The 19,025-nt window shown below is 45.0% G+C and overlaps 1 protein-coding gene across 3 annotated transcripts in view; it reads left to right on the forward strand.

Annotated features, from left to right (window-relative positions):
* The first annotated feature begins 5,212 nt into the window (after positions 1-5,212).
* Positions 5,213-19,025, forward strand: part of SNCAIP (synuclein alpha interacting protein) — a 166,869-nt gene continuing 153,056 nt past the window's right edge. For 2 of the 3 annotated variants that reach the window (XM_066382092.1, XM_066382096.1), the window contains exon 1: positions 5,680-5,805. The gene's annotated coding sequence lies outside the window, so the exon portion shown is untranslated. Of the gene's footprint in view, positions 5,340-5,679; positions 5,806-19,025 lie in introns of those variants that run through there. The other variant, XM_066382094.1, reaches the window with a different exon arrangement.

Raw genomic sequence — 19,025 nt, forward strand, 5'->3', positions numbered from 1 at the left:
ACTGAGTAAGCAAGTCCTTCTTCTTCCTTCAGGCCTGCATTGTTCTTAAGAAAGATGGTGGCTGAGTAGCCATTTTATCTATTAAAAATAATCATTGGAAAGGGAAGGGGTGATCATAGAAAACAGGTCAGGCAAGAAATGCGAAATTCCTAGTCACACTCAGCTCAGGCAGAGATGCAGAGATGCACCAAGGTGAGCATGATGTAAAGAAGAAATCAAAGATAAGGAAGGTGTGTACATGGAAAAGAAAGTGAACATGACAGCATGCCCTATAATTAGGTGGAAAACTGGGTAAAACCACATATTTCTATAATCATTCTTTTCTCTGTGAAACCCAAAAATTAAAAAAAAAAAAAAAACCCCCAAAACTGGGTTCCTAATCATTCTTTGTCAGTTACTCTTTTTTTCTTTCAAAATGTAAAACTGCTATGGAATTTATACTTTTCAGCATCTCTTTCCGTGCTTAAGCTCTATGGCTTTTATGTAAAATGCTCAATTTTTTTCTCTGACATATAAGATCTCCAATGACATGTAATATGTTCATACTTCCTCAGCCTATAATTTACCAAAGATTCTGGCTATATCGTAAGATGCACATCCTTGTCATCTTGTGATTGGTGGAGCCACATGACTAGTTCTGGCTAATGAGTTGAGAGAAGAAATGACATGTGTAACTACTGAGCTGGAGCTTTCAGTTCCTGGTATAAGATCCTCCAGAGATCTCTTTCCCTCACTGGAATGAATAATAATATTGCTGTTAGTGGCTGTGGGCAAATAAGTTTGTAAAATTTTGTTGCTTGGTTTTGCTCACTTTTATTGTTAAAAATGGCGTTACCGGCCCTGGCCAGTTGGCTCAGCGGTGGAGTGTCGGCCTGGCGTGCGGGGGATCTGGGTTCGATTCCCGGTCAGGGCACATGGGAGAGGCGCCCATTTGCTTCTCCACCCCCCCTCCTTCTTCTCTGTCTCTCTCTTCCCCTCCCACAGCCAAGGCTCCATTGGAGTGGGGATGGCCCGGGCACTGGGGATGGCTCCTTGGCCTCTGCCCCAGGCGCTGGAGTGGCTCTGGTCACGGCAGAGTGACGCCCCGGAGGGGCGGAGCGTCGCCCCCTGTGGGCAGAGTGTCTCCCCTGGTGGGCGTGCCGGGTGGATCCCGGTCGGGGGCATGCAGGAGTCTGTCTGTCTCTCCCCGTTTCCAGCTTCAGAAAATACAAAGAAAAAAAAAATGGCGCTGCCCACGTGGGGCGGCTGATTACCTTCCTGTTCGGAAAGGAGCTTGGTTATGCTAATGTGTGCTAGAGGAGGGTTTTCACGATGAAAGGTTTAAAAGGAGGAGCTAGGAGGTCATTTTGTCAGAGAAGAGGAGACTACGTTGTTGCAGGAGAGAGGCCACATGGTTGGAGAGGAGGCAGGGAGCAATATGGAGGTGTGCAGAGAGAAGGAGATGGGGAACAGAGGTGAACAAGGCTGGGGAAGCCTTTGATTCTAGGAAAGGACGGAGAAAGTCAGTGGCTTTAGGATCCTTGAATGGAAAGGGAAGTGTTTTCCCACTGTGTGTTTTTACTTGCCCGCCAAGTGCAAGCTAGGATTAAAGCTAATGGCCCACCAGTTCTTGGCTCTGCAGTTTCATATCCGTTTGTCCGAATCAAATGCGAACCTGCACGGGCCAGGCGGCTGTGACGGAGGCCGTGACTACTGGCTTTACAGTGGCTGTTCCATTGGGCTGGGATGTTAAAAAGACATGAAACAGAGTTGCAGGTGATCTGGGATTGTTATCTAATGAGAGTGAGAAATTTTATTACTCCTTGGAAATTTGGGGTTGTTACCACAGCATAATCTAACCTATCCTGACTGATGCAATCACATTTACTTAAGAAGTATGATCTGATTCTTGATTTAAAAAATAAACAAACACAATTACTTACATACATTTGCACAAGCAAAGAAAACAAATGACTCCAGAAAAAAAGAATAGTCAGGCCCAAGAGAACATATATATCATTCCCAACCAGAAATCAGAAAGAACCTCAATGAGAATAAATAATCTTTGCCTTTAATATTGAGTGAGATATTTTATTAAGCAAAATCTACCCTTAAAGAATAGAAAAAAAAATCTAACTTGATCACTAGCAATGTTATAGCAGGTTTACCCAATTTTTGTGCACAAGATATATTGTGGAAACTGGGTAAAAGGAGAGAGGCAGATGTTTAATTGTAATAATTGAATGAACAATTACATGGCAGCTGTTTGGCAGATGATATACAGTGAAATGCACTGATGTGGTAATTATTTTCAGTAGCTAACTCTTGAGTTTAAAAATGTGCTCAGTGTTGAAAATCTAAATATAAGTACTATGACCTCTCTTGGCACCTTGATGGGAACTGACAATTGAATAGTAGGGGATAAGAAATGGACATGAATCAGAAATACTCTAAGTACTCTGAGCAGTGCACACTCCTGTTGTGGCAGGCATGAGCAGGAGGTATTCTAAAAGGGGGCAAATGGTCCAGCAGCTGCGGTTGCTAAATCATTTCATTGTTACTAACAAGGCTATAGAGGCAGTTGCTTGATTAGAAAACTGATTATCAGAGCCTAGTTAGTAGTAAGAAACCCCTGAATAGTTTTTTTGGCTTGATAAAAAGCCAGGAAGCTGCCTTTCATTCCATCCAATCTAAAATCTATTTATTTACTTTTTTTTTTTTACTTTTTTAGATTTGATTTTATTCATTTTTACTAGAGAGAGAGGGGAAAGAGAGAGGGAGAGATAGAGAGAGAACAGGGGGAGGAGCAGGAAGCATCAACTCCCATATGTGCCTTGACCAGGCAAGCCCAGGGTTTTGAACCGGCGACCTCAGCATTTCAGGTTGACGCTTTATCCACTGCGCCACCACAGGTCAGGCCCATCCAATCTAAAATCTAGCATCTCTGTTTCAACCCAAGTCTTTTACTACTTCCACACTTTGGTTGTACCAATTTGTGGCTTATGATTTGGCAAGATTATGATTTGACATAAGAGAAGCAAACCAACCAACAGTCCAAGCAAAAGCAAATTCTCAACCTGTGTAAGAGAGTTAATATAGGCCTGACCTGTGGTGCACAGTGGGTAAAAGCGTTGACCTGGGATGCTGAGGTTGCCAGTTCAAAACCACGGGCTTTCCTGGTCAAGGCACATATGGGAGTTGATGCTTCCTGCTCCTCCCTCTGTTCTCTCTATCTCTTTCCTCTCTCTGTCTGTCTCTTTCTCTCTCTCTGTCTCCTCTCTCTAAAAAAAGTTAATAAAAAAATGTAAAAAAAAAAAGAGAGTTAATATAAGCATGTAAATCATAGTGTAAAAATAATCATGGAAACAATGATAAATATGTAATCAAAAACATGTCAGAAACAGAATAAACCATAACAAAAGATCTATATGAAAAAAGGGAAAATATCTGAAATGACATCTCAGAGATTGCTCTAACTCTATGACATTTTATTCCTTTGGCTATGCAGAAACAAAACTTTCTTTCCAGGGATCACCCTTTTTCTGTATATGCAATATAATTGGGTCTCTCCTTGTTGAACAATTTAAATAAAGTTAACACCTGGCTCATTGTTAGAGCTTGCAGATGATTAGTGCAGTTGGAAGGAGATACTCATTTATAATTTTCTTCAATAGGTTGCTCTCAATAAATTAATATTTGATTTTTAAAAAGCAGGCTGTCAAAATATTTAAGAGGATGACAATGAAAGTATGTTGCCTATACAACATGCCAAGGGCGACACCAATTCTATCCGTATCTATTGGATGGAAGCAAGATGTGCTTTTCTCAGAGTTTATACTGGGAAAAAAAAATTATTTTAACCAGATGTGCACAAATTAAAGCCAATATTTTCAAGTATTTTTAGTGCCATATGATGTCATTTGATTTTATATTTTCTACTGAAGGATAATGTGTATTTTTAAAATTGTGAAGCCACATTCCATGTACGTACTTAAAATCTTATATATGATAAATTACAGTAAACAAATTACAACACTGCAGAACATGCTTTTGGCTATTTATGTCAAAAAGCAGAAAGAGAAATTCAGTGTCTCAGTAGGAAATGGAATTAAATTCATGTGAAATTAAAAGCATGTCTTCTGCTGGCCGTCCAGGCAGTCCTCATTTCAGTGACTATAGGTTAACTAGGGCTCCTGATTGTCTTGTCCAAATAGGTCCAGGGCAAGGACCCCTCCCCCACCCCCCCACCCCCGCCTTCTCTTTCCTGAAAAACTCCAGAGGCACTGCGTGCAATATTACACTACTCATCCCAGGAACCCCAGATTTTAAATCACCAGGTCCTTTCTTTTTTATCGGTAACATGTTTTCAATGACAGGCTCACACATGCTGCACATTCCCATTTCCACTAAACCAGATAGAGCTGAGTTTCCGAGAGTCGTAGCGCCACTCTTGTCTTCTGGAATCGTCAAGGAAAAGAGGATACCCCTAAACAGAAGGACCAAAACTTGCTTCCTCACACTTTTCTCTGGGTCAGCATCAGGCAAGCAGCCACATCCTGGAACAACGGTGTCGCCCTCACTGGCTTTGCTGAGTGAACTTCCCCGAGTCATCTCTCCTGGGAAAGAGATTTCTTCAAACCATTTAAAGCTTTCCAAAGGGCAAAAGCGAATGGTCGTGAGCCAATGTAACCATAAATGCTTCCACTTTTCCCTAAACTCATTTCGGAAATAAAGAAGGAGACAGTCGTCACTCTTGGCTTGCCCTCGCCTCATCCAGTGCGCCCCTCCTCCCCGCCCTAATAATTAAGAAAGACGCTAAAAGTAAAGTTAATAAAGTGGTGTTATAAGCGTTGCTGAATTAGAAAGCCGTTATTTCAGACCAAAGTCTTCTCCGCTCACCACCCACACGAGCATAAAACCTTTCAGGCAGAAGAACCCTCTTGCCCTTCACTCCTTGGCGAAGTCCTCGGAGGTGGGCGAGCGGGGCGAGTGGGGCGAGCGGGGCGGGCGGGAGGGTAGGTGACAGGATTGGGGGCTGAAGACTCCGTGCCAACCCAAAATGCTCTGCCAGGAGCTCTGAAGCACAGCAGTTTCCCAGGACCGTGCCCACGCTCCGTTTCCCTCCTTGCCCTGTTTCGGCTGGAACCCAGGAATGGTCAGGGGACCAATGAGGTGGCAGCGGTTGGCGCACGGATCACCGCGAGGGGCGATTTCATTTCCAGGGGGAGAGGCCGCGAAGTGGGCAGGGTGGGGGCGGAGGAGAGCGAGGGAAGCGGTAAAAGTAGGAGGGAGGGGAAACCCAGCTGCCGAGCAGCAAAGGCAGCAGAGGTAAACGCGCGGAGGTGAAGAAGAAAGAGCAGGTTCGCGGCCAGGCGCTGGCGGGCGGGCGGGCTGGGGGTCGCGGTAGGGAAGCGGCGAGGGAGGGGCGTGCGCCGGGCCGGGGGCGCCGCGCGCAGGGCGGGAGGGGCGCTGTCAGCCAGGCCGAGCGGGGCTCGCCGGTCCGGGCGCGCGGCGGACAGAGGGTGCGGCGGCTCCCGCGGGCTGGGCAGTGGCGGCCGCGCCCCCGGCCCCAGCCGTGCGCTCAGCGTCCTCCGCGCCGGCCCGGAGCCCGGCCGCCCCGGGGCTGCCCCCGCCCGCGCGCGCCCTTTGGGGGGCCGGGGGAGCGGCGCCGGCGGCCGGCCGCATTGTGACGTAGCGGGGCCGCGGCAGCGCCTCCACCGCCCGCCTGCTCCGGCTGCGGCTCTTGCTGCTCCCGCCGCCGCCGTCCGTTTGTCGGTCCGTAAGTCGGTCCGCGCACGGGAGCCGCCGGCGCGCCGGGTGCCCCGGGTGAGTCCAGGTTCAGGGCGGGCGCCGCAGGGAGGCAGGGGCGGCGGCGCGGGCGGCCGAGCCTTTCCAAGTTTGCAGCGGGCGACTCCGGCGGGTGTCGCCCCTGCTCCCCCAGCCCACAGGCCCCCTTTGTGCCTCGAGTCCCGGCTGCTCGGGTAGCGGCGGCGACTCTGCAGAAAGGGTTTGGGGGGAAGGTCTCTATAGTAACAGCGGCGGTGCCTGCTTTACACCGGAGAAGGGGGAAATAGCCCCAGCCTCGGTTTCCAAAGGATTGTTCTTTTCATTTGCCCGTTTCCTGTGCTCATTATTCTTGCTGCCACCTCGGACCGTAAGGGAGACAGGGATGGGCAGTGCTGCGGCTCCTGAGAGCTGAGATAACGAAGGGTGAAGTAATAGTAATAATAACAGAACCTACTATAGTAATAGACGCCAAAGACGGACACCTGGGTTGCTGCCGGCCAGGGCTAGCCCCTCGCTCATCAGTATCTCGGGTCCGGTCTGCCCCGTCCAGCCCGGCTTCGTCCGCCTCCCTACGCGGCAGTGCTGCGTCCCCAGCCGGTCCGTGTCCATTACAGCCGGGCACGTTTCTCTCTTGGCCTTTGCTGGTGATGACTTGCATCTGCAGGTGGTAAGTGAGGTGAACTGGGATTTTGGCTATTGACAGATGCCATATTTTGTTTATTTCATTTTTATGAAAAGAAAAGAGGGAAAATTATGAGCCATTACTGGCAGCCATATAGTTTCCACAGGAAATTCTAGCATTCTTTGAGGAACACGCTACTGCTTGCAGAGAAGAAAGTCTTTAGGAAACAAAAAGGCAACAGCATTGTTGCTCATTTTCAATGGACCGCTAGGAGAGAGGAAACGTGTTGTTTTTTCCTGTGGGAACACAGCATTCCTTGGGAAAGTTAATGAAGGGAGCTTACTGTCCGTGTCCATTTTTCACTTCCTGGTAGCTGGGCCCCACTCCTCTTGGCTGTTATTGACAGGTGTCCATCAAAGAGCCCCAAGGAAGGAAGAATCACTGCAGGACAGTCTCACCACACACTATGTGCTGTGGAGCCTGGCCAGGGTGCAGTTTGCAAAATGAAATAAGGGCTGTCTGGGGAGGTTTATGAGGACTACATGTGTGCAGAGTCTGTCAATTCTCCAAGGTGTCCCTCGAAACACATAATTTCCAAACACCACTTGCTGGATCTGCAAGAAGGCAAAAACCTATTTCTCTCATTGTGGACCAGACATCCCAGTTGGGAATCAGTTGAAACCTGTATTTCATTTGTGAATATTGAAATTTTATTTTATTTTATTTATTTATTTATTTATTTATTTTTGTATTTTTCTGAAGCTGGAAACGGGGAGAGACAGACAGACTCCCGCATGCCCCCGACCGGGATCCACCCGGCACGCCCACCAGGGGCGACGCTCTGCCCACCAGGGGGCGATGCTCTGCCCCTCCGGGGCATCACTCTGCAGCGACCAGAGCCACTCTAGCGCCTGGGGCAGAGGCCAAGGAGCCATCCCCAGCGCCTGGGCCATCTTTGCTCCAATGGAGCCTTGGCTGCGGGAGGGGAAGAGAGAGACAGAGAGGAAGGAGGGGGGGGGTTGGAGAAGCAAATTGGGTGCCTCTCCTATGTGCCCTGGCCGGGAATCGAACCCGGGTCCCCCTCACACCAGGCCGATGCTCTACCGCTGAGCCAACCAGCCAGGGCCTGTAAATATTGAAAATTTAAAAGGTAGAGAGAACAAGGTGTAGAAAAGCAGTATGCTAATATGTTCACATCTGGGAGAGAATGCCTATTGGCTATTTCTGATGCATCTCAATAGTAAATGACATGCACCGTGGTTAGAGTGCAGGGAGATACCTTAAAGGTGTCCTCAAAAGTATTTGAAAAAGATGTGACATTTTGGTAGCAGTCATAGAAGTCTCTCCAGGAGGCGATATTAACTGAAGATTACACATAACCAAACATGTAAGAATTCCAAGATCTAGAATCAAAAAGAAAAAGATTGTGTTTCTCTTAAGAGTCTTTGGATATCTCAGTTAGAGATATAATTTTTTAATTATTTATTTATTTTAGAGAGGTGGGAGGAGAGAGAGAGAGAAAGAGTGAGAGGGAGAGGAGAGAAGGGTAGGGGGAGGAGCAGGAAGCATCATCAACTCCCATATGTGCCTTGACCGGGCAAATCCAGGGTTTTGAACCAGTGACCTCAGCATTCCAGGTCAATGCTTTATCCACTGTACCACCACAGGTTAGGCCAGAGATATTTTTGAATATAAATTTTATTTTCTCCATAGCAAGCATTTCATGACAAAAGGTTACAAGATAGTGGATTTGAAATGATGACGCATTTGTTTTGATATTTACCATGTGTTGACGTCCAAAGAGTAGTGATTAGAGTAAATGAATTTCTGTCTACTGTGTCACAGTTTAACAACTCCAGGCAGCTGCTCTGGTGCAGGTGTACAGTGGAAATGCAGAACAGAGGCCAAGAAACTTTGTATGTGCTGTTGTTTTGGAAGGAATCATAGTAGTGCTTTACTGCTCTTAAAGGGAGGGAAACCCACACAAACATCTAATACAAACAAGTGTCTTTGATATTATAAGAGAAAGCCTGGAGCTATTTTTTTTCTTGCCAGATTTAAGGCATGATCTTGTCAAAAGAGGAAATCTCCCAAGGAGCAGGTGCACTATTATAAGAAACACGAGGGAATTTCTCTGTTCAATGCAAAATCTAATTGAACAGCAAAGAGAAAGGCAGTGACATTCTTAGAATGGAAGCCTTGTGTTTTGGCAGTCTGTCAGATTAGGGTTGCGAACCACAGAGGAGAAATATGTGTCTTGGGAGAAAAATAATGTCCTGGTGAAAATCAAACAGTTGCTGCTGTGAAACTTTTACACTTACAAACTTGTTTCTTTGTGCCCCCTTTTATTGATGTGTTTGCAAGAAGTAATTGTCTGATAATGAATCAATAAAATGGTTCCTAATACATATGCTGTGCATGATTTTGCACTTTATAGCTTAGATAGATTTTATATGTTATGGCTTGCATCTTATCAAATCTTTTTTTAAGCTTTTAAAATTAATGGTCAAAATATGCATTGAAATGAAGAATGTTAATTGATAGGATTGATGACTGAGCCCTGAAAAAGTATAAATTTATTTCTAAATAGTCATTGTGTGTTCAGTTTGTACATAGGTGAGATATAAATATATAAAATGCACAGTCTCTTCACAAGGAACTTACAAGGGGGAGAATAAGACACCTAAAAGATTAAATAATGCTACAAAACATGCAAAAATATATCTTATGATTGAGTGCCCAAGATGCTAAATAGTAGTTGAAAGGAATTCCTTTTTTTTTTACTGTCAGTGACAAGTTATTTTTTCATTTTTAAAATTTTATTTAGAAAATTAACTTTAACAGGGTGACATTGATCAATAAGAGTACATAGGTTTCAGGTAAACATTTCTATAGCATTTGAACTGTTGACTATGTTGTATACCCATCACCCAAAGTCAGATCATTTTCTATCATCTTAAATTTGTCCCTCTTCACATCCTTTCCCCACCCTCTCCCCCACATCCACCCCCTCACATCTCCCCCACCCTGTAACCACTTCACTTTTATCTATGTCCCCGAGTCTCAGTTTTATATCCCACCTACGTGTGAAATCCTAACAGTTCTTAGCTTTTTCTGATTTACCTTCGTATAATGTTCTCAAGGTCCATCATGTTGTTGTAAATGTCACTATGTCATTATTTCTTGTGGCTGAGTGGGAGAAAGTGACCAAATCAACCTAGATGTTTTTTCAGTCATCCTGTGCTATATAACAAATCACCCCAAAAGTTGTTGCTTAAAATTACTACTATAGGCCACGATTCTGTAGTCAGCAGTGTAGGCTGGCTTGAGCTAGGTATTTTTTCTACTGGTCTTGGTTATATTTCCTCAGGCAGCTTTGGTCAGCTATTGGGTATGCTGGTGGCAGGATGATCTAGGATGGCCTCACTTATGTCTGGCAGTTCCTTGGTGTTGGCCAGGTTAACAGGTGACTGGGACATGAGCCTCCCATTCTCTAGCCTACTAGCCTGGGCTTTTTTACATAGCAGTCAGAGCACCATCAGAACAAACCCCAATTCAAAAGTGATTTTTAAGCCTCTATATTACATTTGCTACTGTTGCATTGACCAAATCAAGTCATAAGGTCACCCCAGATTCAAGGGGCATCCAAAGACCCCACTTATGATGAGAAGGAGCAGCAGAAAATTGTAGCCTTTTTTTTTTCTCCCAATCTACAACATGTTTAAGAATGCTTGTTCTAGAAAATGTTTTCTGCTGAGGAATAGTGTCCTGTGAGATGGGCTAACTGGGTGGAGCCTGCTTGTAGACAGCCCCGAATTGAGGTTAGGGAATGTCCTGGAATCTTTGTTGTGTAAACTCTGGGTAGAAGAGGAGTGATAACAGTGATAATAAAATTTTAGCCATGTCCCTCTGCTGGTGGCACCAGGATGATTTGGAGACAGTACACTGGTGGCAGAGTCAGCAGCCACTGTTGGGAGGTGAGAAAGGCTCTGACAAAGTTGGAGGCAGGGGGGATGGGAAGGAGGGGTTTGACCAAGTCGATCCCATATTTAGGGTGAGGTGACTGATTATAGGGTGGTGAAAGCCTAGAGTCAAAAGCATTCTAAGATCTAAAAAAGCTTAAATAACTGAAAGAATTATTGTGCCATTGTGAGAAATAGAGAAATCAGTAAGTGATTTATTTTGGGGGAGGATAAGAACTCAGTTCCAGAAAGGTTGATTAAAAGAGATAAATTGATTGTGAAAGTGCTTCATAAGCTGTAGCATATGCTATGTATTTTAGCTATTGCTTAGTGTTTAAATCACAGTGGGTTATATATAGCTAAATTCCTCTAGTTGTAAAGCAACGGAAGATAGAATGCCACATGGAGGATATCCTAAAGTATCAAAAGAAGTCAAAATAACCACTCCCAGGACGGAAACAGAACTACTCTGGGCACTCTGGGCAGCTGGGGAGTAGAAACTGATGTTCTTTTTCCTGCGGCCCTGCTGGACGTCTGCCCTTGGACTTAGCACACCAGAGAAAACAACACTTTTTGGTAGTTTGAGTGGCAGGCACAGTGCAGAGCCAGAAGCATTGATTGACAGCCCCACCAAGACAGAACGCAATCGGGAGAAGTGCTTCCGCAAAGGACACGAGAGCACTGTTGTCAGAAGTGGGAATGGACACACGGTGGCAAAACCAACAAAGGCCCACCAGAGATGGACACTTGAAGATTTATTTGGGCCTAGCCACTGGGAAGCAGAAAGGGAAGGTGGACAAATTAAGCATATCTATATAGAGGCCTGAGTGCTTTAATCAAAGTTAAGCCTGTCTATGGTAATGGTAGGTGTTTCGCATGGAGGGAGAGTAAAGAAAGAAGGCCCCGCACAGTGTGTCGTCTGAGCTCCTCCATAAATGTCAGTAGATATTTTATTAGAGGGGAGAGAAATTCAAAACATGTTCTGTTTTTTTACCTAAGGCTTGGTTGAGGTGCTGCTTCACCAGCCTTGCTTTATAGGTAGCCAGCCTCAAATTCAGGTGGTGTCCTTAACACCAAGTACAGCTGTTGGGCCAGACAGAAACACCTGGCCTCTCTGACATAGTACAATTAGTCTGAACAGCACGCACAGCTGCTTTTTATGGAAGGGCCTTAGATGGACCAGCTCAAACCCACGCATAGAGTTTTAGAATTTCTATTGTACAAGTTTAAGAGCCCTGAAGATATTCAACAAATGTTAACTTAATGAGTGAACGTGCTATTGTTGGTGCAGAAACCTCTTCTAAAGCAGTCTGGTTTGGCTTTTCATTATTCACGGTAGACTTTGCTCTAAAATCCCTAAACGCCTTGTGTAGATTTAAATGTTTTAAGGCACTCTCTCTTATCATAGGAATGTAGGTTTTTATAATGCACCACTCAAAAAAGTAGTCTTCTCTTTTTTTGAAACACAGTTGTCTTTACTTTTCGTACTCGCCGGGACTCTTGGCAACAAGTCACAGAAACCCAGTTTGTACTTGCTCCAGTAGGAAGGGCCACATCCTGGCCCCTGCATCTGAAAAGCTCAGGAAGGACCCACTTCTGATTTTCCTCTCATCTTCTTGGTGGTAAAATGGTGAGAGGCAGCTCCAGGCTTAAACCTGGCAGGAAAAGGTAATAATTCAGGATTAACTTTAATTAGATCACTTTGATCCCATGCCCATGCCTGAATCAGTTCAGAGGTTTGGAGCCTTTGGGAATGGGAAGGGGGTCTGTGTGAGGAGTGGGTGGGAGGTGGAGGAGGTACACAGGAGTGGGGACAACAGCCCTCCTAATCCAAGTGACCTGAGTGCAGGGAGAGGGGGGTTTTTTAAAAGGAAATATTGAAAAGAGAGAGTGGATGCTGCGCAAGGAGACATAGCAGATACCTGCTGTTCCCTCTGTTGTCCCTGGAGGTGCTATCGTCCTCTCACTAAGCCACCAGGCCCTGACCCTGGGAATGCGCTGTTCACACCTCCTCCCTTTCCTCCTCCACCTCTTCAATCGGTTGATTGGTTGGGGCCTTCTGCTGCATCTGTCAGTCTTACTTGTGTTCTCCTTCAGTTCAGACCCTCCCTGTTTCACTCGTTACTAGTCATCTCTAAGATGCTGCCTCCAGTCTCTCTGCTTCCAGGCCACCCTCCTCACCCCTGTCTGAGTGCTCTTTCCAAAGAACAGATAGATCAGATTGAATCATGAATCCATGGTCAAAAGGTACAAACGTCCATTTAGGAATAAACAAGTCGTGAGGATGTGATGTACCTCACGCAGTTATAGTTAATAATACTGTGCTGCATATTTGAAAGTTGCTGAGAAAGTAGATCTTACAAAGTCTCTCATAAGAAGAAACTTGTCACTGTATGTGCTAATAAAGGTTCCATTCAGAACCTTATAGATACAACTAGAGAGGACCTCACAGATAGAACCATTCAAAACCTCAACGCCCTGGGGGAAAGTCCAAGCTGCTGCCCGTGAATTCTGAGCGTCCCCGTGATATGTGCGCTGCCTCCTCTGGACTCAGTAGATGGAGAGGAGGGAAGATGTTCAGTAAAGGCTTCTCCTGGCTGCCCACATTATCCGGAAGCTGTGCTGACCTGTATAACATCAGGATTACCAAATGCTCCATTTCCTCCTCGTTTTCATGGCTTTTACATGTGCTTTGGTCTCTGTGGAATATTGTTTCTCATTTTATGACCTAGTGAACACCTACTCCTTCCTAACTCAGCCCAAGTGTTGCTTTTTCAAGAAGCCTTTGTTGAACACCCGCTCCTACCCAGTCCCTGCATCGGACTTGACCCTGTGGTGCCGTGGTGGCTCTGCTTGTCTGTCTCTCCTGCTGCTCTGTTCCCTCTTCTTTGTGTGTCCTTGTGCCTGTCACATCACATATGCCCAATGATGTTTAAATGAGGGAAAAAATGTGTACTGAATCATTCTTCTTTAGGCTTTTAAGGTGATTTTTTTTGAGGTGTAGTCTATTTCTTTTCACTTGATTCTCACATTTGCATCTCAGTGTTGGACATGGTGATAGGTTCTCTTTGAATAGCTGCTCAGATGTTCTTTCAACAGTTTTCACAGCAGCCTGTGCTCTCTTCCTGCTTGGTCACTAAGAGATACCTTAGGAAAGAAACTGAAATGTATTAATGGCCCAGAATCAATCTTGAGGATAGAATCTATGATTCAGAAATCAGATGAGGAGGAATTTTTAATACTATAAAAAAAGATATTTAGTAGTTAATATTTACACTGTGTTGGGTGCTTAGCAGACACCTTACAATTATTTTCTTATTTAATTTTCACGGCAGCCCCAGGAAAGAAGTATTATCACTGTCATTGCTTCCCCCCCATGAGGAGACTATGATTTAAAGAGTTGAAGTAGCTCTCTAGCTGCCAAGTCTCCTCTTGCCAGAGATTGTTGAGCCACTAGACACTCATCTGGGTTGATGAGGAGCAGAACCAATCTTCAACTGGGCTCCTGCAGTTCATTTGTTATGTACTTTTTTTTTTTTTTTTTTGGCCTAAAATGAAGTGACCACCTCCCAAGAATAAAACATTCCATCTGCCTCCCTTGGCCATCAATTATGTCAAAAAGACTAGAAAAAGATGCATTTAAAGAGGTCAGAGCTGCAGTACTATTGTTGATATTAAGATGAATTTCTGCTTCAGAAATTTCTGTCATATATCTTTGATTCTGCTATTGCCAGATAGTAAGGCCTCTGACGAGGTTGTGTTGTGGTGTTTTAATTGTAGGCTTCTTAAATAGGCACAGGAAAGGTTTAGCTCTGAGAATGCCTTAGAAAGTTATTCTATAGATACATAAAGTGAACTCAGCACTTTGAAAGGCACAAAAGCTCAGTGATTTAGAACCTGTTTTCAGTCTGAGAGCTATTTGAGGTTCTGGTGAAAACTATGGATTTATTCCTTCGAGGAAAAAAAGGTACACACACACACACACACACACACACATTCCACTTTGTATGAGTTCAGGGTATTTCCAGGATCTGTGGAAGCCCATCTGTGGATTTCCTGGGGCTCCATAGACTCCAGGTTAAAAACCTTGTTTAAAAACTACAACCCAAGCCTGACCAGGTGGTGGCACAGTAGATAGAGCATCGGACTGGGATGCAAAGGAACCAGGTTCAAAATCCTGAGGTTGCTGGCTTGAGCATGGGCTCACCAGCTTGAGCATGGGGTCGCTGGGTTGAGCATGGGGTCGCTGGCTTGAGCGTGGGATCATGGACATGACCCCATGGTTGCTGGCTTGAGCCCAAAAGGTTGCTGGCTAGAAGCCCAAGGTCGCTGGCTTGAGTCCAAAGCTCACTGGCTTGAGCAAGGGGTCACTCTGTCTGCTGTTGCCCCCTGTTCAAGATGCATATGAGAAAGCAATCAATGAACAACTAAGGAGCTACAACAAAGAATTGATGCTTCTCATCTCTCTTCCTTCCTCTCTTCCTATCTGTCTGTTCCTCTCTCTGTCACAAACAAACACAAAAAATCAACTAAGAAAACTACAACCCCAAAGAAATAGAGCCATTGTTGGGTATCAACCATGTATCACATGTAACCATTTACTGAGTGTTTACCATTCGCCAGTCCTTTTTGGAAAGTGCATTATAGCTAACCAATCCTTTAAGATATGCATATGAGCCCTGTGTAAGCTGTGGAGAATGAGGTTCAGAGGAGGAACTCCCAGCTGCCAAGTGGTGAGAGTGGGATTAAACCCAGAACCCAGACCTGTATCTCCGCTGCCTCCCGCTGCCTCCATGCACGTTCACCTTACCAGGCTGAGTGTGAGACCAGTGCCGGAGAAGTTCTGAGCCACTGTTAGTCCTGACTTCTCTCAGCCCTCAGATTCCTTGTGTAAAGTCTGTCAAGGTGCTGCCTCTGCCAGAAGAACCCCCTGGAAGGTCTTCAGACCACTGTCTTCCTTCCCCTGTCACAACTCTTCACATGCAGATAACGCCATGAGAGCGATCCTGTACTACTGCTTGACCATTCCTAGGTGAAGCCTAGCTCGTTCCTAAGAGCAGTCTACACATCTGGAACTAACTCAACAAATAGATTTCCAACAACAATAATGACTGCAAAGTCTCCATTTGAACCTGTCCCTAGACGTTTATTTGGATCTGCTGTGTTGTGGGCTCCGTACTAGGACCTGCGGCCACAGCAGTGAGCACACAGGTGTGGTTCCTGGGCACATGCCACTTCCATCTAGGGCAGTGGTCCCCAACCCCCCGGGCCACAGACCGGTACCGGTCTGTGGGCCATTTTGTACCGGTCTGCAGAGAAAGAATAAATAACTTACATTATTTCCGTTTTATTTATATTTAAGTCTGAACGATGCTTTATTTTTAAAAAATGACCAGATTCCCTCTGTTACATCCATCTAAGACTCACTCTTGACGCTTGTCTCGGTCACGTGATACATTTATCCGTCCCACCCTAAAGGCCTGTCCGTGAAAATATTTTTTGACAATAAACCGGTCAGTGGCCCAAAAAAGGTTGGGGACCACTGATCTAGGGGACTAAATCATAACTTAAAGTGCGATAAGTTTTACGAAAAAGGAAATGTAAAGAATTTGTTTTGTACTAGTTTCTGCTCTTTCACAGCTTCAGAATTCTAGTGACAAAATGAATCTACTTCTCTGTCCCTTTCCTCCCTAGAGTACTTCAGGCTTCCGGAAACTTAGCTGACAGAGTGAGGGGGACACACCAGCAGAGCGGTCCATCTTTGTGCCCCCCTTTGCAAATGACAGGCCGCAGGTAGGGTAAAGACAGGGCTAAGTAGTCTGTCTGGTCCCAGGCAGAGCAGGACTCATTGTAAACCGCAGGCTGCTTCTAATTTATTTGCAATGTGATTATTGTCATTGTTTTTGGCCTTTATGTTGTGGTCTGTCTGTTGCAAATGAATCCAGCAGGCAAGCGCTCTTCAGGAAGCAAACACATAGCCAGTCTCTGTTCCCCTTTCTCAGCCCCCGGTCAGCCCCTCGGGGTGTCGGCTCTTCATTCTGGTCACTCTCCCCACTTGCCCACCTGCCCCCCTGTCCTGAGGCTGCCTCCCAGGATTACTCCCCAAGTGTGGTCTTGTGACTGCTTAGCCCAGAACCGGCTGACAGAACTAATAGGACCCATGGAAGTAAGCCACCGAAGTAGTTTCTAATTTTCTAGTAGATATATTAAGAAAAGCAAAAGGAAATGGTGAAATTTTAATAATGTATTTTACGCCTTACCAGGCGGTGGCGCAGTGGATAGAGCGTTGTACTGGGATGCCGAGGACCCGGGTTCGAGACCCCGAGGTCGCCAGCTTGACTGCGGCTCATCTGGTTTGAGCAAAAGCTCACCAGCTTGGACCCAAGGTCGCTGGCTCGAGCAAGGGGTAACTCGGTCTGCTGAAGGCCCGCGGTCAAGGCACATATGAGAAAGCAATCAATGAACAACTAAGGAGTCACAATGCACAATGAAAAACTAATGATTGATGCCTCTCATCTCTCCGTTCCTGTTTGTCTGTCCCTGTCTATCCCTCTCTCTCTCTGTCTCTGTAAAAAAAAAAAATAAAAAAAAAATAATGTATTTTACTTAATCCAAGAGATAAAAAATATTAGCATCTCCCCATGTGATCAGTATAAAAAATTACTAGCCAGATTCTTTGCATTCTTTTTCTTCAAACTCTTTGAAGTTTATTCTTAATTTATTCCTAACTCAGACTAGCCACATTTCGGTGCTCAGTCACCAGTTTAGTGGCTCCCGTAGTGGTGGACTGCAGACTTGGGCACTGAGGAGGACCTGCGAGTCTCTGGGGTGAACCCAGTGACATTGGACCCCGTCTTCCTCAGCTCTCAGCTTGCACTTGCACTGTTGCTTGTGCAGGAGTGCTGTATGTGGCTGTCTGTACTCTTGAACCTGGCTCCTGAGGGTAGGGAAGGCACCTGTCATCTTTCTGTCTCCACTGTAGAGTGCAGTGTTCACTAGGCCCTCGTTCGGCATTTAGAACAATGGAAATACATTAATAAATGAGGGAGGATTCATTGGTAACCCAAGCCTCTGAAGAGAGTGGTTTGTGGGGGCTCACCTCACCAGCCCTGGCACCCATCTTTAAATTCCTGATGCTCACCCTGGCCGGATAGCTCAGTAGATTGGAGCATCATCCCGAAGCTCAGAGGTTGCCAGTTCAATCCCTGGCCAGGGCACATATAGGAACAGATCAATGTTCCTATATCTCTTTCTCTTTTTTCCTTCTTCTCCTTCTAAAATTAATAAAATAAACATTAAAACATTTTTTTTTTGCTCCTGCTGCTCTGCAGTGCCACTGGCCTGCATTTGAGTCCGACTGAATGGGGTGGGGCCTCTACAGTCAGAAGGAATATTCTAGCCTAGAATTGTACTACACCTCTGTGGGTCTTGTTTAGCTTTGGGTTTCACCTCTCCTAATATTGAATACTAGAGAAATTTATCTGCAGTCTAGTAGGCGAAATCATAATGGTTTTATTGAACAGGATAACACCAACAACAAAGACAGATAAAAGACCAAAATAAAACTCATCCACTGAACAAGCCTTCTATTGAGAGTACTCGAAAGGCCACCTGGCATCTAGAGCGTTAAAACTCAAGGAAGGAATAGTCTGCACCAGGGAGCTTTGGAATCATCATGATATGCTTTCTCTATTTCCAGCAGTTTCAGATCATCACCCTCCCCCCCGAGAATGAGAGGTTTATATCCTGAGTAAATTTGCCTTTGCACATACAGTATTTTAAATCCTGCAAAGGCTTCAAACCAACTAATGTGCATGGGCTTGCTTGTCTACTTCACCCCTAATGATAAATGTCACTTAAAATAATTCATACAAACAGGGCTCAAAGATTGAATATGTGGTTAGTAAAACCATACTGACCACATATTCATATAAATTCAAAGTTTGAAAATGCAAGAAAATATGAGTGTTTGATCTGTTAAGTCATATAAACATTTTTAGAACAGATTCCTGTCTCAGAAAAGAGTATGGTTACTTCAGACCCACTTAAAGAGCGCATTGAAATAGAAAATGGAGTTAGGCCTAACATCCATTTTACCAGTGATGACCAGTTTCAACCTGGAAAGCTCATCGACCTGCTTGGGTTTTTTTGTTTCTCAGAATGCATACAGAGAGAAGCAAATCCTGCTGTCACACACTATGTAGGAGGACGATGAATGAAGTCTAGAAAATGTTTTGAAAAATTCTTCCAAAAACCGTTTGGAACGGTTTAAGGGTAAGGTAGCCTGCCAATATTTTTGCAAAGTCTAAAAAGTTAGAAAAATCATAGCATACATCATATAGTAGATAACTATACACTAGCCATGTATAAGGAATTTGTAGCTCTCTTCTTTAGTAAGTCAAGGATGGTTAAAACAGACAAAGCTTTGCATCCGTTGGCCCCAGTTTTGGGAACGCTGCTTTCATTTTTGAGTCTCTCAAAAAAAAGAACTTGTGCCTCTCTGTAACTATAATACACTTCTTCCAATATGACGGCTCTGGTGTGCTGTGTTGGTGTAATTGAAAACCTATAAAACGGCTGAGAGCTACTTTTGAATTGGCTCAGTGAACTTGGACTGGATTTGTCAAAGTGGTGAAAGGTTTAAAGGAATTTTCATAAATGAGGTCTCCGAGCTG

This window comes from Saccopteryx leptura, chromosome 4, assembly GCF_036850995.1.
Source record: "Saccopteryx leptura isolate mSacLep1 chromosome 4, mSacLep1_pri_phased_curated, whole genome shotgun sequence".
Lineage (NCBI taxonomy): Eukaryota > Metazoa > Chordata > Mammalia > Chiroptera > Emballonuridae > Saccopteryx > Saccopteryx leptura.